This window comes from Sus scrofa, chromosome 5 (assembly GCF_054392235.1).
Source record: "Sus scrofa isolate SSC_HxYL_T2T_F1_AM1 chromosome 5, Sscrofa_HxYL_maternal_Yorkshire_Landrace_v2.0, whole genome shotgun sequence".
NCBI lineage: Eukaryota > Metazoa > Chordata > Mammalia > Artiodactyla > Suidae > Sus > Sus scrofa.
This window is the reverse complement of record NC_139387.1, coordinates 88,542,219-88,567,859: the sequence shown is the minus strand read 5'-3', so window position 1 is coordinate 88,567,859 and position 25,641 is coordinate 88,542,219.

Below are 25,641 nucleotides of genomic sequence, written 5' to 3'. Positions count from 1 at the left end.
TTAATAGATGGGGACAATAGAGATTAAAGAGTTTATGTGATTTTTCCCAAGGTCACTCAGTGACTTACTGGTGAAAACAAGAGTCAATCAAGAACATGGTTCTAAAGCCCTTATTCTCTAAAGCCTCCAGCACTTTTTTTCTTGTTCATTTAATACGGCCAAAGGAAAAGAGTAAGACGCATTCCTATTGAAAATGTTAAAAGTCTAACAGAACTAAGAAAAATGCCAGCATAGCATATGACTTCGCTATACATCATCCTGCTCCAAAATTTTCAAAAGCACCTATATAGCTAGAAGGTCCGGACGAAAATAAAAGGCCCATAATTATGAAACCATACCGGTACAATGACAACTTGCTTAAACAATGTAAGTTACTATCTGGATTCCTCTAAAAACTAGACCATGTCTTCTGCATTTTTGCATCCCTTCAACCAGAGTTAGTAAGTGAGAAAATGAATGTATCACTCTCTTGATAACTCCAAGAGGCAGGCAGAACACATGGAATCCATATATATTACAGATATATATTATGTGTGCATGCGTTTTAACATACGCTTACGAGTCAAAACCCCCCATAAGTCTAAGAAGTAGAACTCTGGCCAAACCTTTCATTATCCCCTTTAGAAACATTATACAGGTATTGTAAATCTCCACCTTTGAAGCAAAATAATTCCTTCTCTTTAATAATACTCTGGTAAACGCGCCCATGAGTGTTTCCCATTCTTCTCTGTCTTTGACCATGCCGTTTCATAATGACAAAAAGAAGAAAAGACTTACTCCAGCACCTGGAAGGAAAGTGATAGCTAACCCAATTTTCCTTTTTGAAAATTTAGAGTTAGTATTTGAGAGAGTTTGGGTCAAACGGGACCGGTAAGCACAGGGGGCGATTGCTTCCACATTTCACGTGGAATTTGGTTCTGGCTGCAGAGTGTTTGTTTGGGGCTGTGTGTTGGTGGGAGGAATGCAGCAGGATCTGTTTTTATCAGTCTGCTCCATGGGCTATGGCAGGTGTGGAGATTACTTTCCAATAATGCCTAGAAGCAATATTCCCCCACCTTCACAGGAACTTGCCATCTGGCTCTGAGGGCCAGAGATAATTCCGTTTCTAAATGAGCTCAGCTTTAGGTCCTCCTGAGCAAAAACTGATAAATGAGTGAGATTACACTGTTTTATGGCAGTGTCGATAACACGCCAACATTTGACCACTCTGAGCGATGGCTTCAGATGCCTTCAGAAAAGAAAGTAAAGCTCTCATTGAATTAACCTATCTCGAACCCAAGCATATTACTTAAAGGCTTGGGGAGGAGGTTGCCAAGCTTCATGAAGTTACACAGAAAAACCAAAAACGTATTTGCATATTTATGTAGATCTTTTCGAATGCAAACTTTGGTCTCATACAGTAAAATGCCAGATTCAATTTTGGCCTTGTATCCTCTAAAATGAATAATTTTATCCATGGAAATTTTCTTCCCAGGAAAAATGGTGGAAATTTCACTAAAGCTGAAATTTTACTAAGCCACCTAGATGAAGCTCTGTGGCTCGAGAAAACAGAAGTGTATCCATCAAGCAAAGAGAGGATATAATGCTGTGACACGAACGACTTAGACCCAAAGACAAACCTTTGAGTAAAAGCGATTTTTTTCCCTCCTGCTCCAATTATCTGAACCAACTGTCAAAATTGATAAAATTGATCAGATATTATCTTAAATCTCCGTTTGATTTTTGTCCACGTGGCCATAATCATCTTGGGATGGTTGTTTTATATAAACAGCATCAGTGCGAAGAGTTATGATTCGATAAGAAGAGAGTGAGATACTTGGAATGCAAAGCTTTCAGCACGGCCCAATTTCCCAGGGCCCCTGAGATTACGTATAGCAATGACAAGATGACATAATTAAATTAAGTGGCATGGCAATAAGTAAGAAAAGAAGCCCATAAGGCTCTGTCTCTAGGGAGAATGTCAGCTCAAACACTATTTTAAAAAATGTGTTAGTAAAAAGAGGGTCAATACACCGGAGTTATCTCAGCTCGGGGATATTAAACATGGTTCTCTTGGGAAAACAGAATTTTCTTCTCTGGAAGAAGCAAAAGGAGAAGAAAACCTCTTTGAGAGTGTAAAGAGTTCCTATCCCCCTGAAATTAAAATAACTGCCGGTATTTGATAGTTGGAAAATGAGGGAGCAATGGTCAACATGCTTTGGGGGTGCTTTTACCTCTGGAAGTCTCTTTTCCATCACTCTCTACCCTGGCAGGCAAAACTAAGGTATCACGCTTGTAGTATGACATACTCTCTGATTGGATGAGGATGGATACTTGCTTGGGTGTTGGGAAGTCTATTGGGTGGCCTACAACCAATCAAATTTCACTCTGGAAAGAACTAAGGTCATGCCAAGCTGGAACAGAGTCAGTTCTGACCAAAAGTAGATACAAACCAAATTGAAGGAGGAACAGAAGTGATGAGTGAAGCAGGAATGAGAGGAAGCGACTCTATGGAGAAATGAGTGGGGCAGACTCTACCGAGGCAGAGCCCCAGGCCCCAGAGCCATGCTGATGAGGCTCAGCTGAATCTAGTTACCCTTTTAAAGAAATATGTTAGTAGATGCAAATGATTACATTTAGAATAGATAAGCAATGAGATCCTACTATATATACAGCACAGGGAACTATATCCAATCTCTTGGGATAGAACATGATGGAAGATAATATGAGAAGAGGAATGTATGTATAAGTATGACTGGGTCACATTGCTGTACAGCAGAAACTGGCACACCCTTGTATATCAGCTATACTTTAATTAAAAAAGTAAAAAAAAAGGACATATGTAAGAGCACCATTTCTAACATTATAGTACTCCTCACTTCCCATGCTTTTCTCTTTAGTTGAGCTAATTTCAATAAGTTTTTATTAATTTGCAGCTAAAGAATCCCTAAATAAGAAAAAGAACAAGCATCTAAAGATAATAACTTTGGCATATGAAAACTACAGAGGTTAGGAATAAGAGAGAAAAGGATTTAGTATTTATTTAAATGTATTCTATGTACCAGGCATTCTGGGAGGTGCATAATATTTTAATCTTTTTAGCAACTATGTGTCTCAGGGACATTTTTATTTTAATCATACAGATGAAGCAAACGAGTTTCAGAGAGCTTAATAAATTTGCCTCGAGTCCCACAGAGTGAGGATCTCACCTCAGCACTGCCTGACCCCAGAGTCTCTTCCCTTACACTGCCACCTGACTTTAGAATAATGCAAATATTGTTAGCAGGTGTCACCAAGATTCTTGAAAACAGTGATGATGTGGGTGGCCATATGTGATGGTTAATTTTTTTTTAATTTTTTTATTTGTATTTTTACAAGGAAGAGTCAGTCTTACTGCCCTCATTTTCTTTTTTAATATAATGATTTTAGTTTTATGTGTCAACTTGGAGGTGTTCTTAGATAAGATGAACATTTAAATTAGAAAATTTTAAGTAAGCAGATTGCCCTCCATAATGTGGGTGGACCTTATACAATCAGTTGAAGGACTGAATAGAACACAAAGACCAGCTTCCTGTAACAAGAAGGAATTCTCCATCAGATGGCTTATGCCTTGAGCCTACTGGCTTACACTGAAGATTTGGACTTGCCATTTTCCATAATTGTGTGAGCCAATTCCTCATAATAAATTTCTATCTATGTATCTACCTATGTATCTATGTATTTATGTATCGATGTATGCATGTATGTATGAATGTATGTTTGTGTCTCTCTGTCTGTCTATCTATCTTTCTGTCTGTCTGTCTGTCTGTCTGTCTATCTTCTATGTTGTTTCTGCTTCTTTGGAGAAATATACATAGCTAATATACCATAGAAGAGATTAGATCAGAAAACCAAGGTTGCAGGGAGTGACGAAAGCAAGATGGCCAAATAAGGTGTCCTCTCTTCTATTTCCTCTGAAGAACAACACTTTGGCATCCATTGATGGAAAAAAGTGCCTCTGTGAGAGCTTTGTAATCCAGGTAGGAGACTATGAAGCCCTGGTATAATCTAAGATGGAAGAGAGGCATTTGAGGACATAAACTAGCATCCAGGTGGCTGACTCACCAACTGTGGTCCTAGCTACGGACCTGGAAACATCTTCATAACCCTGAGGACTCAGCCACAGTCCATTGGCTTGGTCCTGTCACCAGCACCGTACACCAAAGAGAAGTCATATCCACCTATGCACTGGGTGATAAGTATACAGAACGTGGTCCCAGGAGTGCACCTGAAATGGACCATTAATCAGGTCTAGCCCTTAGAGCTATAGTCCAGGAATCTCGGGAGCCAAACCCACCAAACTAAGTCAGACTGTAGATTCTGAAAGGTCCCCCATAATGGAGCTTCAAACCATCCCAGCCATAGTCCACAAGCAGTCCTGCTGGCTAGGGACCTTGCAAAGGACACACCTGTCTGTGAAAAGCCCTATACTTAGCTCCAGCCCCTGAAGCCACAGTCAGGGAACAATCCCCCCAACTCAGGGAACTGGTGGAAAACCAGCCACACCTCCAGAGCCAGGTCTACAGACCTCAGTTTTGTCTGTGCAACCTGACACACACCTATGCCTTGGTTCTGGCCCTCCTCAGCCACAGTCCAGAGCCAGTCCTGCCCACCCAGGGGACACATTCAATGACTAGGCAGGAGCCTTCCCAGGACCTGGCACGAGCCACACCTATCTGCGCACCTGGTAATAGGTCCAGTGATTTAGGAACCAACTGGGTTCCGAAGCGGACACTTATCCCTCCATCATTCTACTGAACAAAGTACTGGAGACATCCCATCCACCCAGAGACCAGAAAGGATCTATGCCCACCCTAGCCCTGGGTAACAAGCCTGGTGAGGGCAGACCCCACTGTAGACGTAGTGGCAGCATCTGAACTAGCTCCAATTCAGCATGACTGTAATTCTGGAGGTACTCCCACTAGCCCAGGGAACTGACAGAAGGACCTCACCTGCCAGAACCAGTCCATAAAGACTGGAAGAGTTATTTGGTCATTCAAAGGTACAGACATCAACATAGAAAAAGCAGAGGTGTTTCAGTACACTAACAATGAGCAAATTTAAAAAAGGAATAGAGAAAAGAATCCCACTTAAAACAGCATCAAAAACAATAAGATACTTAGGAATAAATTGAACTAAGAAGGTGAAAGACCTGTACACTAAAAATTATAAGAAATTGAGGAAAGAAACTGAAAAAAGGCACAAATAAGTAGAAAGATACCCCATGTTCATGGAGCTGGATGAGAAGAATTAATATCGTTAAAATATCCACACTACCCATAGTCATAGATTCAATGCAATTTTTATCAAAATTCCAATGGTATTTTTTACAGAAATAGAAAAAAATAATTATAAAATTCATATGGAACCACAAAGGCCATCAATAGACAAAACAATTCTGAGAAAGAATAAAACGAAAGGCATCACACTTCCTGACTTCAAACTATATTACAAAGGTAGAGTAATCAAAACAATGTGGTACTGGCATAAAAACAGACACACAGACCATGGAACAGAATTGAGTGCAAAGAAATAAACCTATGCATATACAGCAACTAATATTTAAAAAGAGACTCAAGAATACTCATAGAGAAAGGATAGTCTCTTCAATAGTTGGTGCCGGGAAAACTAGACATACACATGAAAATGAGAAAAACTGGGTCCTTATATTGCTCACAAAAATAACTCAAAGTGAATTAAAGGCTTAAATGTAAGACCTGAAACCATAAAACACCTAGAAGAAAACACAGGGAAAAATCTCCTTAACACTAGTCTTGGCAGTGATTTTTTTTTAAGATATGACTTATACTTCTTTGCATTACTTTTCAGTGTTTACTATGAATTACAACAGACATCCTTAACATTTCACAGTCTACTGTGAGTTAATGTTGTATCTTCATGCAAGAGGTATACAACTATAAAGATAACTGTATCCTTCCTACACACTTTATGGTATAGTTACGTTGCTAACTCTTTAATATAGAGCATATGCTACTAACCGCATATTTCAATGTTATAATTTGGGGGTCAGACACATAAATTTTTAAAGAATGTAAATGGAAGAGTATTTTACAGTTATTCTCATATTTACCATTTTAATTTCTCTTCATTATTTCCCCAAATTTAATGTTTCTATCGGACATCCTTTTCATTTAGTCTGAAGAATTTTCTCTTGCATTTCTTATAGCATAGGTATGCCACCAACACATTCTTTTAGTTTTCTTTTATCTGAAAATGTCTTCAATGTTTGAAGGGTACTTTTAGTAGATATAAAATTCTGGATTGGCTTTTTTTCCAAGTGCTTTGAAGATGTTCTTTTATTATCTTCTGGTTTCCATTATTTCTGATGAGAAGTCAATGCTAATTCCAATCATCATTCCTCTGTAGATATGTGTCACTTTCATCTGGCTTCCTCCAAGATAGTCTCTTTATTTTGGGTTTTCATAAATTTGCCTATGATATCCATATATATATACTTAAAATTTACCTTGCAAGGTATTGGTTGAATTTCTTCAATATGTAAATTTATGTCTTTCACCAAATTTGGAAAAAATTTGGCCACTATTTCTTCACAATATTTTTTGTCCTATTCTAGCTCTCCTTTCCTTCTAAGTATTCAATTACATGTATTTAAAACCTTTTGGGGAGTTCTCTGGTGGCTCAATGGATTAAGGATCTGGCATTGTCATGGATGTGGCTCTGGTTACTGATGTAGTGCAGGTTGTATATCTGGTCCAGGAACTTCCACATAAACAAATAAACAAAAAACCTTTTGATATTGTCTCACAGCTCTCTGAGCCTTTGTTCATATTAGAAGTCTTTTTAATCACTATTTTTTAGGTTGAAATATTTTATTTATCTTGAAATTGTTTTTCATTTCCAATCTGATAATTGTTAAATGACTTTTATTGCATGTTACATTTTTTTAGTATCCATGACTTTTGTTGCATGTTACATTTTTTTAGTTATAAAATTTCCATTTGAATTTTATAGTTTCTATTTTTGGCTGATATTTTCTGTCCTTTAGATTATGAGGATAATAGCTGATTTAAAATTACTGTCTAATAATTCCAAAATCTGTTATCTCAGAGTCCGTTTCCATGGATTATCTCTTCTCTTCACTATGAGTCACATTCTCCTGTTTATTTAAATGTCAAATAATTTTGGGTTCTACAGTGGAAATTGTAAATGATACATTGTCTAGACTCTTAATAGTGTTATAGTCTTCTGAGGAGTATTGATTTTTGTTCATTTGTTTTATCAGTTAACTTGGCTGAACTCAGCTGCAAAATTTTGTCTCCCTGCAGTGGGCATCAGCTGAAATGTTAGTTCAGTTCCTTTAGCTTTGGATGAACAGTTAGGAACTATGCATGTACAGAGATCAGCCAGAGACTTGATCAAAGTTTATACAGAGAGTTTATGGCTCTGTCTCTCTGTTCTATTCATCCAGGGATTCTCCCTTTTTCCTGTAATTGCTCTGAAATCTGTCCTCCAGCATTTCAGGCTAATAATACTGTTGTTTGTTATAAAAATAGGTAACTCATCCAGTGTCATTTCCTTTTTCCTCATGTCAATGTACCCACAAATTCTGCCCGTTTTGGTAATGCCTTCAGGTAATTGTTTCTATATCTTTCCAGACATTATGCTGTTATTTCCAGGAAGGTTTGTCATGTAGGAGCTACCTAGCCATGACCAAAAGTGGAAGGCTACCTAGAATGTTTGAGACAAACATTTGCAAATAATCCTTCACACAAACCTCTTGGGAAGTACTCCTCTAGCTTTTCAGGAACATATATTTAGATGCTTTAGTGCTCAAGGACTAATTTCAAATGAAGCCAGCTTCGGGCATTACATGCTAAAGTCACACTTCAGCAAGTGGTCAAACAGGTAACCAGACACAAGCTGTTTTAAACTGGAATTTTCTTATTTCCAGAATATCAAATTTCTAGCTTAATAAGTAGCATATAATGAAAAAGTAAATTATACAGTATGTTATAAGGTGATATGTGCTAGAAAAAAGCAAAATCAGAATAAGGGAATTGGGAGGGTAGGATGGGGCAGAGGGAATTGCAATTTAAATGGGACGGTCAAAGAGACAGGATAATCTTTGAAAAAAAAAAATGTTGTCCCACAGATTCTTGAAGGAGCAAAGGGAATCTGTCTTGCTGATATCTGGAGATTAGTGTTCCAGAAAGAAGGAAAAGCATTATATACAACATGTACTAAGTGCTGCGTATTTAATCCTTTTAATAATCCAAGGAAGAGGTTTTATTACCTCTGTTTTGGAAATGTGGAAACTGAGACTCGGGAAGGTTAAACAATTTGTCTATGTCATAGAGCTGGTAAGCAACAGAAGCAAGTTCTTTCAACCAATTGTTGAAAGGGTTAGTCCCAACCCTTGAGGTGCCAATGGTGTAGTATAGATCATGTAAATAGATTTTCAAGATAACGCAGTAGGGACCAGAGCAGGGGTCTATAGTCACATGGAAGTGAAGGCTTCTTGCACAATTCGCACTGAAAGGTGACTAAACAAAAGAACACAAGAAAATTCACCATCTGCTACATCTGGTGGAGTTACTTCTGTTCGTGTAAACCCTGAAGGGAGATATTTTGCAGTTCTTAATAACCCTATTCAGAGCTGCTTTAGATCTGAATTCGAGCCATCCCTCTGCAAGAGAGGAAGGAAGGAAGGAAAGAAGGGAGGGAGGAGGGATGGGAGGGATGAAGGAAGAAACAAGTGGAGAAATGAAAGAAGGAAGGGAAGGAAGGAGTGAAGGAGGTAAGGAGGAAGGAGGAAATTTCCATGGAAAGTTCTTGATAGAATTTAAGCTTCCTTTACGCTTATATCCTATATCAAAATACCACATTGTCGTCGGTGCAGACATAAAATTAAAAACAAAAACAAAAACAAAAAAAAAGAATGATGATGATGATGATACAAAAGATGCTGGTCCAAGGTATTCTTGAAAATTCTTATCCTCCTTTGGAAGTATTTTCTCATTTCACTGGTCACTTTACTTTAGAATGACTCAAGGCTTAGACCTGTGTCCTATTTCTCTTTATCAACTGCTTCTCCTTTGGAATCTCATCCAAATCCTTGACTTTAAATACCATTCATAAATTGATTACTTTTAAATTTATGTTTTGTAGCCGTAATAGCTCCCCTAGGCCCTAATGCTTACTCTGTATTTTTAAAGGTCCAGAAGGGACCCTCTTCCCTAAAGCCCACTCCCTCCACAGTTTTCCCTCTCACATTTATTGAAAATTCCATTCCTTCTGTTTAAGCCAAAGCTCTTACAGCCATCTCGACCTCGACCACCTCTCTGACATTCTGTGGCCGATCTTTCAGCATCCATTGTACTTCTTCCAGAATATATCCAGTATCAGGCCACTTGGCACCACTTTCACTGATGCCCCTTTAGTCCAAGCCTCCATCTTTTTTTGCTTGTGTTATGGCCAGTGCTTCCCAAGTGGCCTCCCACTTTGGCCTTAATCTTCTCCCACTCATTTCCCACCTTCACACCCCTGCTGGAATCTCTCCTCAATCTTGAAGCAAAGGTGATGCTGTTAGGAAGTTATGTCAGCTCACATCACTCCTCTGCTCAGATCCTTCCTCTCAGAGGTTTTCATTCCACGCAGAGAAAAGCTGAAAATCTTCACGATGGCCTCCAGGGCCCTATACGAGCCCCCAGCCCTCTCCCCCCACCTGCGCCGCTGCCACCTCAGCTACTTTCCTCCCCCTTGCTCATTTTTCTCATCCTCCTTGCCGTGCCTAGAAAGCACAGGGCGCACTGCCGCTTGGGGCTGGGTGCTTGCTTTTCTCTCTGCCCAGAATGCCATTCCTCCCAGAGCCTCAGGTTCTCACCTACCTCCTTCAACTTTCTGGGCAAAAGTTCCCTTCCTAGTTAAGCCTTTCCAGCAACGCCGGTTACATAATCTGTGGGCCTTGATGCAGAACAAAAATTCAGAGACCCCTTATTCAGAAAATATCAAGGCTCTGAGAAATCTAGTAGCAGTAATGTTTTTTTAACTCAAAGTTACCAACACTTATTTAAGCTCAGAAGCCTTTCCCCCGTCTACATAGCTATTCACAGTATTTCCACCTTGCAAAATGCCTGGCAGAAATGTGAAGATCTCTTTCTAAAATTCCATAAATCTATGCTAGTATCAATACTAATAATCTATAAAATTATATAACTAATTATATTTTACCACATATATGTCACAAAATAATGTGATACGTGTAATACAATAAAATAAATATATATTTATTAGACATTTTATTTATAAGACATTTTACAAATACGTTGTTATATATTACAAATAACAATATATAACAATATATTATGTAATATATATAACTATATACAATATATATATTTATACTATTTAACATATTTGTAAAATTTATAATATATATGTCATATCTTATAAATGACTTTTAATCATTTTACTTTAGCTTTATAGGGAGTTTGTCAGGCAAATACGGAAATGGGAATTTGCCCTTTGGGTGTTTCTTTTTTTTTTTAAATAAGTTCAGAAAATGATATAACAAACTTGGACAGTATTATCTTTTAAATTTTCATTCTAAACGTCCTCTAGTTTTTTTTTTTCCCCCTTAGGGTTTTTGTAAAATTCTTGTGTTTTAGCAGGAAATACGACTTCCATTCTTTGGTTCTACACCCTCAGGACTGAATGGTGATATTCAATAACTCCAGAGATGACAGCCTCTAAACATATAAAGGTGGGGGAAGATTTCTTTTGAGATAAACGAGAAGAGACAGGATGTCAAAGGAAGAACTTTTTTGGACAATAACTGAGGGCCAAGGAGAATCCACATGCATTCTCTTCCGTGGGGTATTTCTTTGTTTTTTTGGCCACGCTTGTGGCATGTGGAAGTTTCTGGGCCAGTGACTGAACCTGTGCCACAGCAGGGACCTGAGCTGCTGAAATGACAACACTGGATCCTTAACTCACTAAGCCACCAGGGAACTCCTATGAGGTCTTTCTCTAATCTCCTGCTGACAGAATGCTTAGCTATACACACACACGCAGTATACATAAGTTTATAGTTCACATAAACTATATACGTCCACATACACTACATATGTATTTGTAGCAACACTGAAATGCTCTCAGTGTTGCTCAGGGTGGAGGATTAGGCTCTTTTTCAAATTACTATTCATCTACTATGTTTTTGAAAAATACAATTTAAAAATTACCAGAATAATGGAATTTGAAAAAATAGACATACACAATACAAGGCCAGAAACATGAGACTCAGTAAGCATAAAATCATTGTGTCAAATTTCTAAAAAGTTTCTAAATGCTTATCCTCAGTTTCTGTATTTATATCATCTCAGACCAGAACAAATATTTTGGGGACTGGCCTCAGCCTGCGTGCCGCAAATTGAGCAGCGCTGCTCAGAATCTCTTGCCTTTGCTGCTAACTTAGTAAGTATGTCACCAAGACTACCATTTATTGTGATTCATCTGTTCATTTCCTTGAGAGCAAAAGAGATCTAATTGTGTCCTTGAAAGTATGTGGGAGCAAACACTGTACATGTTAAGTGCTCAATGAACGTGCCCTGATGAGCACACATTTTGCAGACCAGGTAGATGAAAGATAGGTAAGTAGGTAGACAGGGCTTTAAAAAAAAACAGCATTTTTCTCCTTCTTGGCTCAAAGTTAATGAGGAAACAAAAAAGCTGCTTAAGAAAGTTTTCAAAATAAATAAAAGTATTAGGGGGGATAAAGTTTATGATGTACATACAGCCAAAAGATTATAGTTTTAGAAAGCTTTTAAGTATTTTTTTTCTTTTTTTCTTTTTTTTTAAGAAAAAGTTGTACCTACCTATCAACGAACTTGTATGTAGCCATCTTGCTTTTAAAGATCTCTTGGGACAGAGATTTCAAAACTCCCCACAAGTGTCTCAAGAGTGCATAATGTTACTTTAAAGCAACCTTATAGGTCAGTCATTTTCAAAAGGAAGAAATTGTATCATCCGAGCTTCCCGGCGAGAAAATTCAACTCTATAAACTCAAAAAAGGAGACGGGAGATGCCTAATTAACCTGCCTTGAAGAGTTAAGTGTTTTCTTGATTCACTCCTAAAGCTCTAATAGCAAAGGTGGTCATAACATGAATACTTTCTCATGCAGGCTATGAGCTTTCACTCTAAGCATTAAAGAGCAGAAGGATCTTTAACCTGTGATTCACTGCGATAAAGAAATAGTTCTCTAGTGCAATATGGTTAATTGCTTCTGTACTGAGTAAATTATGAGGGCAAAAAGATGGTGGAGAAATGAGGCCTTGGCATCCTCGTCTAGAACGCAAGATTCCTTGAGAGCCTAAACCAGACTCTCCTGGAATCAATCAATGGGCTGGTGACCACTGAGTTCTACAGGACAGAGAAGGGCACGTCAGTCACAGAATACAAGATGCGGAGCTTGGAGGTGTGCTCCATCTAAGTCTCTCCTCGGGGCTGTCTCACACCCTCTCTACTTCCTCCACCTTCGGCTTCAGGATAAGCTGATTCACTGCCTTCTTCTGGACGGCAGCTCATTGTTTCATATAAAACATTTATGGGATCACACCCCACCAAACTGATTGGTGGGGAAATATAAAGATTCGAAAGTACTTTTACAATAAAAAAGAACAAAACTATGATACAATAGCAACAGACTGGAACAATACATGTGCAGCTGAAGGGCTCATGTTAAAATTTGCGATGACTCAAGTTTATAAAAGAAATCCATATCCCACTCACTAAAGAACAGGTAGTTCATCTGGGAGAAGGTATGAATAGGAAACAAAATTTTTAAAAATCTTTGCTAGCGATCAAATAAACAGGAATTTAAAAATTGATAGTAAAAGATATCTACTTAGAAGTGCTAGATCTTATTAAAAAGTTAAGATTTTAGAAACCTAAACAGCCATTAAAAATGAACATTCATAAAAATTGCATGTCTGAGGGGAAACTGAAAAATTCATATACTTTTGATACCATTCTAAATTGGTATTTCACAGATGACAAACCATACAAAAAGCTATAAAGAAAAATATAGAAGACATAGACCAACATCAAAAAAATATCCACACCATTTGGGGCTGAAAAAAACCACGGAGGGATTTATTATCACACAACAGACTCAAAAATCTATAAGCGTGGAAGATACTTATTATAACTGAGAGAGAGAGAAAATTATTATACAACAAAGAAATATTAAGCAACCAATCAAAAATTTTTACAAAGCTATGTAGACATTTAAAAGAAGAGTGGCTACAGGATGGAAAACAAGCATCAAAAATGCAAAACAATTCCAGCCATTTAAAAACTGTGTGCATGTGGTGAATTGCACAATTAAAACATGCAAGTGGCTTTTGAGTGACAGGTTAAGATTTTTTTCCCTCTTTTTTGCAAATTCCTTTAAGAGAACTTTTGGGGGGGGTATATTCCATGTATTTTTTTCCCTTATTTTTTATTTATTTATTTTCTTTTGGAGGGAGAAAGAAGGAAAGGATGAGTATCTGGAGAAGATACTTCTCCCCTTCACCTTACAGTCAGGCTTTTGCAGACACTCAATTTTCTGCAATGCTGTCAGCTCCTTTTCGGAGGAGTTGATGTGTAGCGCTAATCCTGTCTGCTGGCTGCCTCCCTATTCAGGAGGGTATGCAAATAGTTCCAAACCGGAGCATTTTAGACCTATTCAAGGCCCAAGACAACACACTTTTCATTAGCATTTGAAGTGCGAGGGCTGAAAAAGGGGAATGGACAACTTTTTTTTCTTTTTCTTTTTTTTTTTTCCCTTTGGGCTTGAAGCTTTGGGGAGACTTGAAAATGTACGTTTTTCATCCCTTTGCACACATCAGCATTGGCGCTAAACTTCAGAGAGAGGCATTGACTGCCCTCAGGGGAAAGCATTCAGGAGGATTTTTACACATACACAGAGGGCCATCGCCTGAAATAAATCACAGAGTGGAGGTGGCAGAGATGAAGAGAGAGGGGTTCAGTGGGCTAAGCTACGCATCCAGAGGCATGAATTTAAATCACGATTTATTTTCTTCTCACCCTGCTCTTGCATGAACCTCAGTTTCTTAATCTTCAGCAACGAGGAGGGGGCCTGGAGGAGAAGTGGCCCAATTTTAAGATGCAAGGCAGGACTCGCATAAACAGCCCTCTGGAGGTGCTGCATCTGCAGCCCAGTGGTTAGAGCCTGGTGCTCTGAAATCTAGGTCACAAGTTCAATCCCCTTCTGGGTCAGTTAGCTTTTCTCTGTTCCACAGCCACAGACTAAAGGCCTGAGCCCCTTATTCAGGCTGAATGTCTAACAAAACGTGTGCCCTTGGTCACGGCACAAAATAGCCCAGCCAAAGCCTAGCAAATCTATCCTCTGCTGTGGGGACCCACTGAGAAGCAAGCTGTCATCGGTGCCTACAGAGGCAGAAGCATCTCTGCGAGGAGGCAGTGGGGGGAACTGGTGAGGAGTCGGTGCTTGAGGCAGCCAGGCTTTGGAGGAGATCCCGGACCTGCAACTTACTGTGTGACCCTGGTATGTTATGGAACCTTTCTGGGCTTCAGCTGTAGGCAGGTAGTTCCTGCAAAAGCCTGTTTTGATGACTGAGTTCATGCAACTTAAGAGATTAATGCTGTGCCTGGCATGCCCTCACCACTTGGTCAAAATTTGCTAAGATTGGCATAACTGATCCCTAAGGTAAAACAGTACTCCAAAGCTATTGTGAGATCACCTTAGGAAGGATGACTATACGTGTGAAGATAAAACAGAGAGGTCGCCGGCTGATATCAGCAAAGATTATATTTGCTTGTTTGAGGTATGCCAGGTCTCATAATAAACTTTTTGGGGGATGGTGCTTAAAATAATAAATCCCATATGGGTCTTATCCCAAGGAACTTATAAAGCTGGATGACCCAAACATAAATCTTTTTTTTTTTTTTTTTTTTTTTTTTAGGGCTGCACTTGAGGTATATGGAGGTACCCAGACTACGGGTCAAATTGGAGGTACAGCTGCCGGCCTACACCATAGCCACAGCAAGGCAGGATCCAAGCCTCATCACTACCTACACCACAGCTCACAGCAACGTCAGATCCTTAACTCACTGAGTGAGGCCAGGGATCAAACCTGCCACCTCATGGTTCCTAGTCGGATTCGTTAACCACTGAGCCACGACGGGAACTCCCCAACCATAAATCTTGATTTCAATCACCGACTGGGTTACATTGGATCAGATCACCTTTTGATGCTTCGGTTTCCTCATCTATGGAATAGGGATAATAACTACCTACCTCGCAGGGTCATTGTGGAATGAGTCATATCAATGAAGCACTTTGAAGTCATAGTAAGACTTCAAGTGAGTGGATATTTGTATTACAAGAAAATAAAACAGGCTCTTGCCATCCTTCAGCTCTCAACAGGTTACAGTATCCTGTTGCAAGCTAGATCACCAGCTGGATCATTATTTTTAAAATAATCTGACGACAATTTAGCGTTCTAGTTTCGCTCTAGCGATCTCAGTCCATAGCACTCCCCATACAACACATCTCACAGTTCTCTTTTGGTGATGGGTCCACCTTTCCTTGAGGCTTTCTTGCTGTCACCTCATCCTTGCACATATTCTCACGTGCCTCCTCCTCGCCTAGCCTTTTCCTCTCGCATTTGTCTACCCAGGGAAAATTCTCAGAATGTCCTTCTTCTGGGAAGCCCTCCTGGAGCTGTTCGGAAGAATTTCTCGCCTCCTCTAACTGCAGTTTGCTACATGTCCAAGGATTAATGGCACAGACCCAAAGCCTCTTAAAGTGGATCTGAGACAGGAGGGAAGGAGGCAGGGCACAACCACTAAAAGCATGACATAGCCATTGAGGATAAGACAAAAACTGTTTAGAACCTATTAAACCCAAGATGGTGGAAGATTCGACTTCCATAGACCTTGAGCTTCCTAATACGTTCATTGTCATACATGAGCATGCTAGATGACACGCCCACAGGTGCCACGACAGTTCTGACCATAAAAGGGCAAAAAGTGGGCAGAGGCTTAATTCCTGGAAGTCCCTACTCCTTCCCTCAATATTTGGAATGATCTTCTCGCTTATTTGCCTATGAAATCACCCAGCCCATGAAAAATGAACCACCCCATACTTCAGATCTGCTCTCACATTCCAAGATTACCTACGCCCTGGGGCCCTTCTCCCCTGCCCGACGACCACAGTCTGCCTATGGAAGGTGTGTCTCTCTCAGTAAACCTGCTTTCACGGTCCTGGGGCTCGCTCTTGAATTCTTTCCTGCACGAAGCCAAGGACCCTCACTAAGCTGCCCCTCTCAAGAACTCGCCTGAGACCTGGGACACGATCGTCCACTCGTGCCTTGTTTTCCTGCAACATCTTGTAAAGCAAGAGGAAGACGGTGGTCTTTTCCTCTCGCCAATTTTCCTTGGATTATAAAAATGTAGCCCACATAGTTCGCAGGGCAGAGCCCTTTGCCTGCCTGCTTGTATCCTTCTGTCTTAGTAAATCTACTTTTTCCTACTACTTTGACTCTCACTGAACTCCTTCTGTGCCAAGACATAAAGAACCTGAGCTTCACTAAGTCCTCAGACAAGTTGTATGGTTTTAGTTGGAAGACTGTGGGCTCAAGTCCCATCTGAGATGTGGTTTCAGGTCTTCCTAAAGCAGGGATAAAACTTCAAGAAAATAATGAAAGAGAGTGTTCCAATTGGCGTTTTAAGAGCTTTCCAGTCTCTCTGCCCCTCTCCCCTGGATTGAGCAGAATGTGAAGCTATGGAGGAAAAAAGCTGTCACCCAGTTCTGTTTATAGCCATGTCCACCTTCTCACTGCCAATGCCACCTTTATGGAGGAAGCCTGGCTCTGTGTCCATGACAACTCCATTTTGTAGCTGACTCTTATCACAGCTGCTTAGTTTTCAAGGTGGGGTGAGTGAAGGGGCAGATTCCACAACGGCTTTCATTTCAAGAACTAACTGATCGACCTGAGAAGAATTAAACCTAGGACTGCTAGACTGAGACTGTATCTGGGATCAGTAGAAAAGAGTGCTGTGGTTGATTAATGATGTCTGCAATGGGTGCTAGTAAGCAGAGCAGTTGCCCTTTTGTGACATATTTGCAGGAGTTATAATATGCTCCTAAGGCATGCCAAATATTTTATCTGGAAGTGTGGGGCAACTTGAAATGAACTGTCACGTTCTCTCTTCTCTACCTCATTATGTTCTTGTATTTTCACATAACCTCTCCTAGTAAGCAACTATCTTAAAGGAAAAAGAAAGGTAACTTTTCCCTTCCCACCCTTGAGCCAATCCTTACCTGCTCCAGATCTGATAAAATAAAAACTTCACATGCACACACCCACTGACTCAAAGTGAACACCACCAAAACAAAAATCACCTCCCCTCAAATCTGTTCCTCTCATTATCTTTGCTGTTTTCACGAATAGCAATGCCATTTTTTTAACTGATCAGGCCAGAAAACTTGGAGTGGTCCTTGACTATTTTTTTCTCTCAACGTTCCTGTCCCATCCATCAATAAATCCTCTTGATTCTGTGATTCTGTATCTTCAAAGTAATATGAATCCTACTCATTCTCATCTCCCTACTGCTGTTCTCATCACAGCAGTTGGTATGATCCTATTTAACTATAGCCAGTTCTCATCACTCTCTGCTCAAAAACGTTCCAATGTTTTTCCCTTATTTTTCATAATAAAAGCCAACTTCCTTGCAATGGCCCTTTACCATCTAGGACCTCACTTCCTACTATTCTTTCCTTGCTCACTCTGCTTTAGTCACATTGGTTCTTTGCTGCTCCTGGGATATGAAAATCTCACTCCCACCTCAGGGCCTTTGCACTTACTATTTCCTCTGTCCAGAATGCTTTTTCCCTAGGTAATCTCTTTGGAAAATTCTCTGGTCTCCTTCGGTTCTTTTCTCACATGTCACCTTCTCAGTGAGTCCCTCCCAACTACTCTGCTTAAAATGCTTCCTTCCCTCCTCTCCTGGCACTTCCTCCTTCCCGGCTTTATTTTTCTCCAAAGCCCTTCTTCCCTCAGATGCTCTGTGTATCTATCTCTTTGGCTGGTTGGTTGCTGTTTGTCACTCCACTAAAATATGAGCTACACGAGGGGAGGACATTTTATTCCCTGTTGTTTTCTCTGTACTTAGACGAGGGCCTGGCACAGAGGAGCTAATCGGTGAAAATTTGCTGAATGAATAAATGAAATGATGAAGATAACAAGCTTAACGCTTTGCCTAGTGCACAGCAGATGTTCAATAAATGTTATTTTTTTTATTTCTCACTGGGTTTTTGTGTGGACCAAAGAGTATTATGAATGAAGAAATAGGCTGTATTTCTATAAAATGCTACACAATTCTCAGACACTGCGACCTTTACTGCTGTGTTTATCACGGTGCCTTGTATTTAGTCCATATGGATTTTGAACTGAGATTTAGATGGGATCGTTGCCAGAAACAGGCCCTGGGACAGCTATAGCCTCTTATCTGCTGCAGGCTAGAAACCCAGATGACCGAGTAATTTTAATTATGTTTAAAATGAGAATAAACATTTTTATTGTGTTCTCATGGCTGTATATAAGAGATAAATCCTATACAGAATCGCCACGAGGGTTCAAAAAGCATGGCCACCTGAGGCCATTTAGTGCCAGGGCAAGCAGGCCTAGATACCTCACCAGCTCCTGGGTATCCTTGTAGAGACCCAGAGAAGACAAACCTTGCCACTAAGGAAAGATCAGAGGTCCGGTTATGTTAGACATCAAGGAAAGAAAATATATCTTACGAAGGTTTTCATCACAACGGTCAACATTTTACAAAAACGTAACTTTTGAATCTCTTACGAGTGCGCTTCAAGCCTCCAGAAAATCAATTTATGTGAATTCTTGCAGCTTTCAAAAATACGATAAATGGCATTACTATTTACATATGACAAATAGCCCAGGTTTGAGGTTTGAGAAGGATGATTTTTCTGGAAAGGAGATAAAACAAAGTGTCCCGTAATGACCACGGATAGGATGAGGTCACCAAATTTGAGGAAAACAAAACAAAACAAAACAATCCAGCAGGTTTATGCTAAAAGGGGCCAGATAAACAATTAATGATAGCTTAGTTCTAGTGAATTATCAGCACGTAAGTTTGACCCTAATCATATTTCTAGTTGGAAAAGGCTCTGAGGAGGTGGTGGTCGGATGATGCTTTTCCCAAAGACGCCTGCATCCCCTTTACCGCGCCCCCACCTTGGTTACATCAGAGTTCAAGCTTGGAAGGAGAGAGAGACTATGAGCTTTATGGAGATGAGGATCCAAATCCCTCCTCTTCCCTGTTCAGGCCAGGACAGGCTTGGGCTCTAGAGACATGACCTCAGGAGGGAAAGTGGCAAACATCCCAGCACGCTGTCCCCAGAGATCTGGTCATTTTTCCTGCTCCCTTTATTTTTCCCAACCCCCTTTGCTCGCTTTCAGGACCAAGGTCTTGCCATATAACATATAAATACTCTTCTTTTAGAGATACTTATGTTCGACTACAAAGGAGAAGAGCCAAAACCAATCATAAAACGCCGTCAGCATTTTAGTGTGAGTGGGCTAGCTTCCGACTGTGGGTGTTGCACAAGGAGGCCCACTCATCAGTGATGGGCACTTCAGAGAACGTGACCCCTTGACCCCATTTCTTCCTGCCCTTCTGAGACCTGGCTCCATCAGAATCCTTCCCCTTCTCATTCTCAGCCTAGAGGCATGCTCAAGTGTCCTAAGAAACCACCTTCTTTCTAGCTTCTCTTTTTCTTCCAAGCTTTTCATAAGTGAAGGTGCACCTGCTTTCTCCACTTCCTCACCTTCTATTCCTGCTTGAGCCCCTTTGGGCAGCGTTGTATGGACATCCAGTTGTATTTTTCTTCTCTTTACTCTATGTCACAGTGCATTTCTTTCATGGATGGTTCTCCATCATGGCCATGTTTTGGAGATGAGAAAAGTAGGGGAACCAGAGGTCAGGATATTTGCCTAAGGTTACATAGCCAGTTCTGCTCAAGCAGGATTTGAACCCAGAGAGCCAGCACGGTAGTCTATGCCTTCCCTCTATAGCACATCCCCTGCCAGTCTGAAACCTGCCTAGAGCCTCATGACAAAGAATTGAGATAAAGGAGCTTCTCTGTAGGTAAACACAAGGTAAGAAATGCACTTAGAGAGCGATAATCTGAGTGAAACGAAAGGATGAGGAGCTGGGAGCTAAAAGTAATAGTCCCATAGAAAGTTTCCAAAGCGCTGAGAAGCATAGAACCCTAGGTCAGGAAGAAATTTACTAGTTCTTGAAGACAGCAGCTCCAACAGTTACAACATCTATTGCTTTACAAATATTTGTCGTTTAAGTGCCTGTAAAAATACTTGGGTTAAATACAGAACTTTTTTCCCCAGAAAAGCTTACCATGGAGTAGAGAGTACACGCAAACAAACAGCTTCCTGAATCAGGTGGTGCAAGGGGAGTGTTGTCAGATGGGAACAGGTAAGGCTTCCCACAGAGAGCATTAAATACAAGACAGAGAACTTCACTCTGTCCTTGGGCAGAGACAGGGCACACTTCTGGATTGTGTGCTAGATAGACATCTGACAGATGGAATAAGTCCAGTTAAGGAAAACCAAAATGCGTAAGTCATAGAATGGTTTCTGGATTAGCTATAATTAATATGATTTAGATTCTTTTCTGGGATGAGAAGAGCTAAAAGAAAACACACTGATATCCATAAACTTAGAAAACATGTACACTTAGAAATCTAAAACTAATGTAAAGACATCCCCAAACTTGGACGCAGGTAGCTTTATGGCAAGTAGGACGTAGTACTTTATACAATGAACAGACAAAGATCGAAAATACAGAGTAAATTTAGCTGGAATGCTTGAGAACCAAGCTATTATGGAGAACTATGATATTCAAAGAGTTGAAACATTATTTTTTCTATAGCAAAATTTCCCCCAAGGTAAAGAGCCACAGCATTGCACTGTTTTTCGTTTCTGTGTTTACTTTTTGCAACAATTCTCTCTCTTCCTTGCTGTCAACTGCCACTTTTGCTCTTCTTTTTTCCTCTTCTTTTTTCCCTACTCTTATCTCCTAATGCAATCATCTTAACCTGTTCTAAGCTTGGGAGCTTATTAATTGAGCGGGTTAGAATTTTGTGTGGATCAAGAGTTTGTTCTAAAACAAGGTAAGTACCTACAAACAGCAGCACTGCCTGACAGATGATACTTTCCAAGAAAATGATCATGGTTGTCAGGGTCAGTGTAGTGATGCTACTGACCCAATTATCTATCAAAGCCAAAGCCCAATAAAACAAGAGGTTATATTCCAATTTAATCAAAATTTGATCTGTATCATGTTCTGCACCAATTGTTACCTTTTACTAATCTCACAGGCCCTCTAACTATTCCAACGAATGCATTTTTTAGTACCCAACAAGGCACGTAAGAATGGTCCCAGTGTCATCTTATTGATGAACAGTGGAAGGGCTGATCAGAGCAGTGCTTGTGAGAGAGGAAGAACGTTACAGGACATTTTAGAAGGATAATTCACAGGATTTCAAGCACGATGTGGGTAGGGGATAATGAGAAGGTGTAAGATGTTGAACAGGATCCCACATTTTGGGTGCGGGAGCAAAGAGAACACAAGGGGAGCGAGTGCGGTGCAAAGGGGAGGGACGGAATTGAGTTTGGTCTGGGACAGGTGGGGTTTGAAATGCTTTGAGACATCTATGTAATTTACAAAGTTATCTTCAAGAAGTCAATGTAATTAAAACACATATCAATATCAAGTGAACTTCTCAAACACAAGTAAGAGTTTGCACTGGAATTCTCTAGAATACTTGTGGGGTGATTTATAGGGAGTTAATGTTCTGTGTTATCAAATGAAAGCAAGAGGCAGGGGAACAAGGACCGTCACTGCTACAGTGACCACTCAAGCCCACTGTGTACCTTTAAGCTTATGAAGCCCAGTGAAGTGCTTATTCTAAGGGCAGAGAATGCTTTCTCATATCTATACTACAACTGAGTTTAGGGCCTTTTCTACGAAGTCACAAAAGGGGCTTATTCAGCGACTCCAGCAAATGGGTGAAATCTCTTTTGGTCTTGATGGATGATGTAAAAGATAGCTCAGTGAGAATTACATAGTAAAATCATTCACTGGAATCATTCTAGCCTATGCTCAGCACTCTGTGCCATTCTAATGATGTGTAACATTTATGTGATTAGAGAAATGTGTATATAGCGCTCCAATACATCAGTGTCTGTGCTAGGTGCTTTATAAATGCTAATCTATTTAATTTTTTTTTTTTTTTGCTTTTTAGGGCCACACTTGTGGCATGTAGACATTCCCAGACTAGGGGTCTAATCAGAGCTACAGCTGCTGGCCTACACCACAGCCACAGCAAAGCCAGATCCAAGTGTCATCTGTGACCTATACCACAGCTCACAGCAACACTGGATCCTTAACCCACTGAGCAAGGCCAGGTATTGAACCCACATCCTCATGGATACTAGTGAGATTCTCTTCCACTGAGCTACAAGGGAACTCCTAGTCCATTTAATTGTACACCAACTTGATCATTAGGTATGATTATTATCCACATTTTATAGATAAGGAAACTAAGGTTAAAAGATGAATAACATCTCCCAAAGTCATACAGACAGTAAGTGGTGGAACTGGGATTCAAATCCAAGCCGTCTGACCCCAGAGCCTATGATGGACCATTATTCATATCAGCCAATTAACTTGAAATCGAGTTTCTTGATTGAGAAACTTAAAATTACACCTGCATATAACATGTGTTCATGAAGATCTTGGCACTTTGTTCTAGTTCCATTTGCTCTAAGTATGTTCAATTTGATATCAAATTATTAGGATTGATATGAAGAAATTTATTTGCCTGTTTACTTATGCCCTCCTTCTTTCAAAAATAATTGAAGATGTAATTAACATGCTCTACAAATCTGGAGGCATTGAATTTAAATTGCTAGTTGGAGTCCTTGGTGTGGCAAACATCCACTAAGCATTGTAACATGCCAGCCCACAGAGGAAAAAAAGGTACAAATATTTTGGGACTGGAGATTATAAAGTCAGGATAGATTCACATTTGGGAGGAAGCCTGATAATATTAGGAACAGCAAAAACACTCTACTTACTGTGTTACTCTTCTAGAAAATGTGCACAGAAGGACTCAGTTTACAATGGAGAAACCAAAGCACAGGAAAGTTAAGTAACTTGCCCAAGGTCACCCATTAAGAACACGTTGGAACTGGATTAGAACCCAGGCAGCTAAGCTAGATCCTGGGCTCTTCCCCACTCTGCTGCATTAATCCTGGCTAGCCGCATAGCAGGTAGTGACAAAGGGGGAGACTGACTGGCATCCTAGACTAGAGGCTTTCTGGGCTAAGGCCCACAGGAAGTCAAGAGAATCCCTGGAGAGATTCCTCCTGCCATGGGATCCATTTAGGACATAAAAGAACAACTCTCCTTACTTGGGAGCCACTAAAATATGGTGAGGATGAAATGAGGCTCCCTGGGGCAGGGGGTGGGGGGGGTGCATCACTGGCATCATGGATGGGATGCAACTGGACCATGTGCATCTTAATCCCTGAAGTAGTGTTAGGGATCTAAATTCTTTTCTTTTTTTTTTTTTTTTTTTTTTTTGGCTTTTTAGGGCCGCACCAGGGGCATATGGAGATTCCCAGGTTAGGGGTCAAATCAGAGCTGTAGCTGTCGGCCTACACCACAGCCACAGCAATGCCATATCTGAGCCGTGTCTGTGACCTACACCATAGGTCACGGCAATGCTGGATCCTTAACCCACTGAGCGAGGCCAGGGATCAAACCTGCAACCTCGTGGTTCCTAGTCAGATTCGTTTCAGCTGCACCATGACAGGAACTCCAAAATTTAATTTGATGACAATAAAAGATCAAGAAAAAGTTGATGATACAAGTTACATAATATTAAAGGGATAATTAATTAAGAGTTTAGAATCTTTTTTTTTTTTTTTTTGAGAATCTTAAAAAAGGACACAATGAACTTCTTTGTGGAACAGATACTGACTCACAGACTTTGAAAAACTTATGGTTCCCAAAGGAGGCAGGTTGGGGGGTCAGGGGGATGGGCTGGGGGTTAGGGATGGAAATGCTATAAAATTGGGTTGTGATGATTATTGTACAACTATAAATGTATAAAATTCATTGAGTTAAAAATATATAAAGAGTTTAAACTAGATGACTGGCTTTGGACAATTCTCTGACAAGCTACATGGGCGTTTGTTTAATCATCTGTAAAATAAAGGGGGAAGAAACCTAAGAGTTATCGGTTGCTTCCAATGTTCGAGGCTTTTTTCTAGGTACTCAACATATGTTGACTTAATTGATAGATTAATGGCCATTTTCAAGTTTGAGAAAACAGTGGCATAGAGAAGTTAAGAATCTGCCTGAAGCTGTTCAGCTAACAGGAATCAAATCACTGAAGTTCACGTGGGTTTTGCTTTTTTTTTTTTGTTTGTTTGTTTGTTTTTTTTTTTTGGCATTGCATTGCATTGCTTTTCACCTCCTGTTCCCCACTGCAAATCTGTAAGCTTACGATTTTAGAAGCCATAAAGGAACATGGTATTTCTGCTAATCTTCAAGTCTGGTGTTACTACCTAGGCGACCATGATGTTAACTCATTTTTATCTCCATCTCTTGGGAGTTCTCCTGGGAGTCTGATTTAATAGCCGAATATAATGGAAAAGTATTTTTATTCTCACTACAAAAATTTAGATTTAATCAACTGTATGATGGCTGCATGCAGTGGGTCTGTGGTGGCCCATTGAAGTGAAAAACTTAAAAGTATTCCCTTAGGAGTGACAGGTATTGGAGAAGAGAATTTGATTATAGGTATTGTTTGCATGGTCTGTTTTAATCTCGACATATTTGAAAAGATTTGATCTAAAGACAAGAAGGGACCTGTTTCTGGCAGTGGGTGTTTTCTATTCTTACAAATGTAATTTGTCCCCACTGAAATTCAGAAGTTGCTTTGTCCAAAAGACACTGACATCCTACACTATGCTTTATTTGACATCTTATCCTGCGCACTAAACCACATGGGGTGAACTTCAAACGACTCAGCTATAGGAATGTATATCTGGTTTGAAAACTGAGGTCAGCTCCAGTGTGCTTCCTCCTGTTGCACAAAGACATCTGCGAACACATCTTCTCACTGTTGTCTCTTCTTTAATTTTTATAAAATGACCATCACACACCCAAGCACTTAAACATCTTCCTTTATAAGCAGAGATTACTATCTATGTGGCAGTTGTTTTGGGTATTAGCAACAAAGCCAAATTTAGATTTCTGATGACTTCCAAGGAAGGGAGTACAATGGATCATGAAATAATTTGTAATTGACTGAGAAAAAGTTGTCCCACACCAATCTCTGGGATTATTACGGTCAAGTAACTTACTGATGTAAAAGTCACATAAAGAGAATCAAGACTTTCCTCTTATACAAGGATAGAAACAACCTATGGATGCCATCACCAAAGGCATAAACAGAAGCCCAAATTGTGCAATCATAAATTAGAAAGAAAAATATA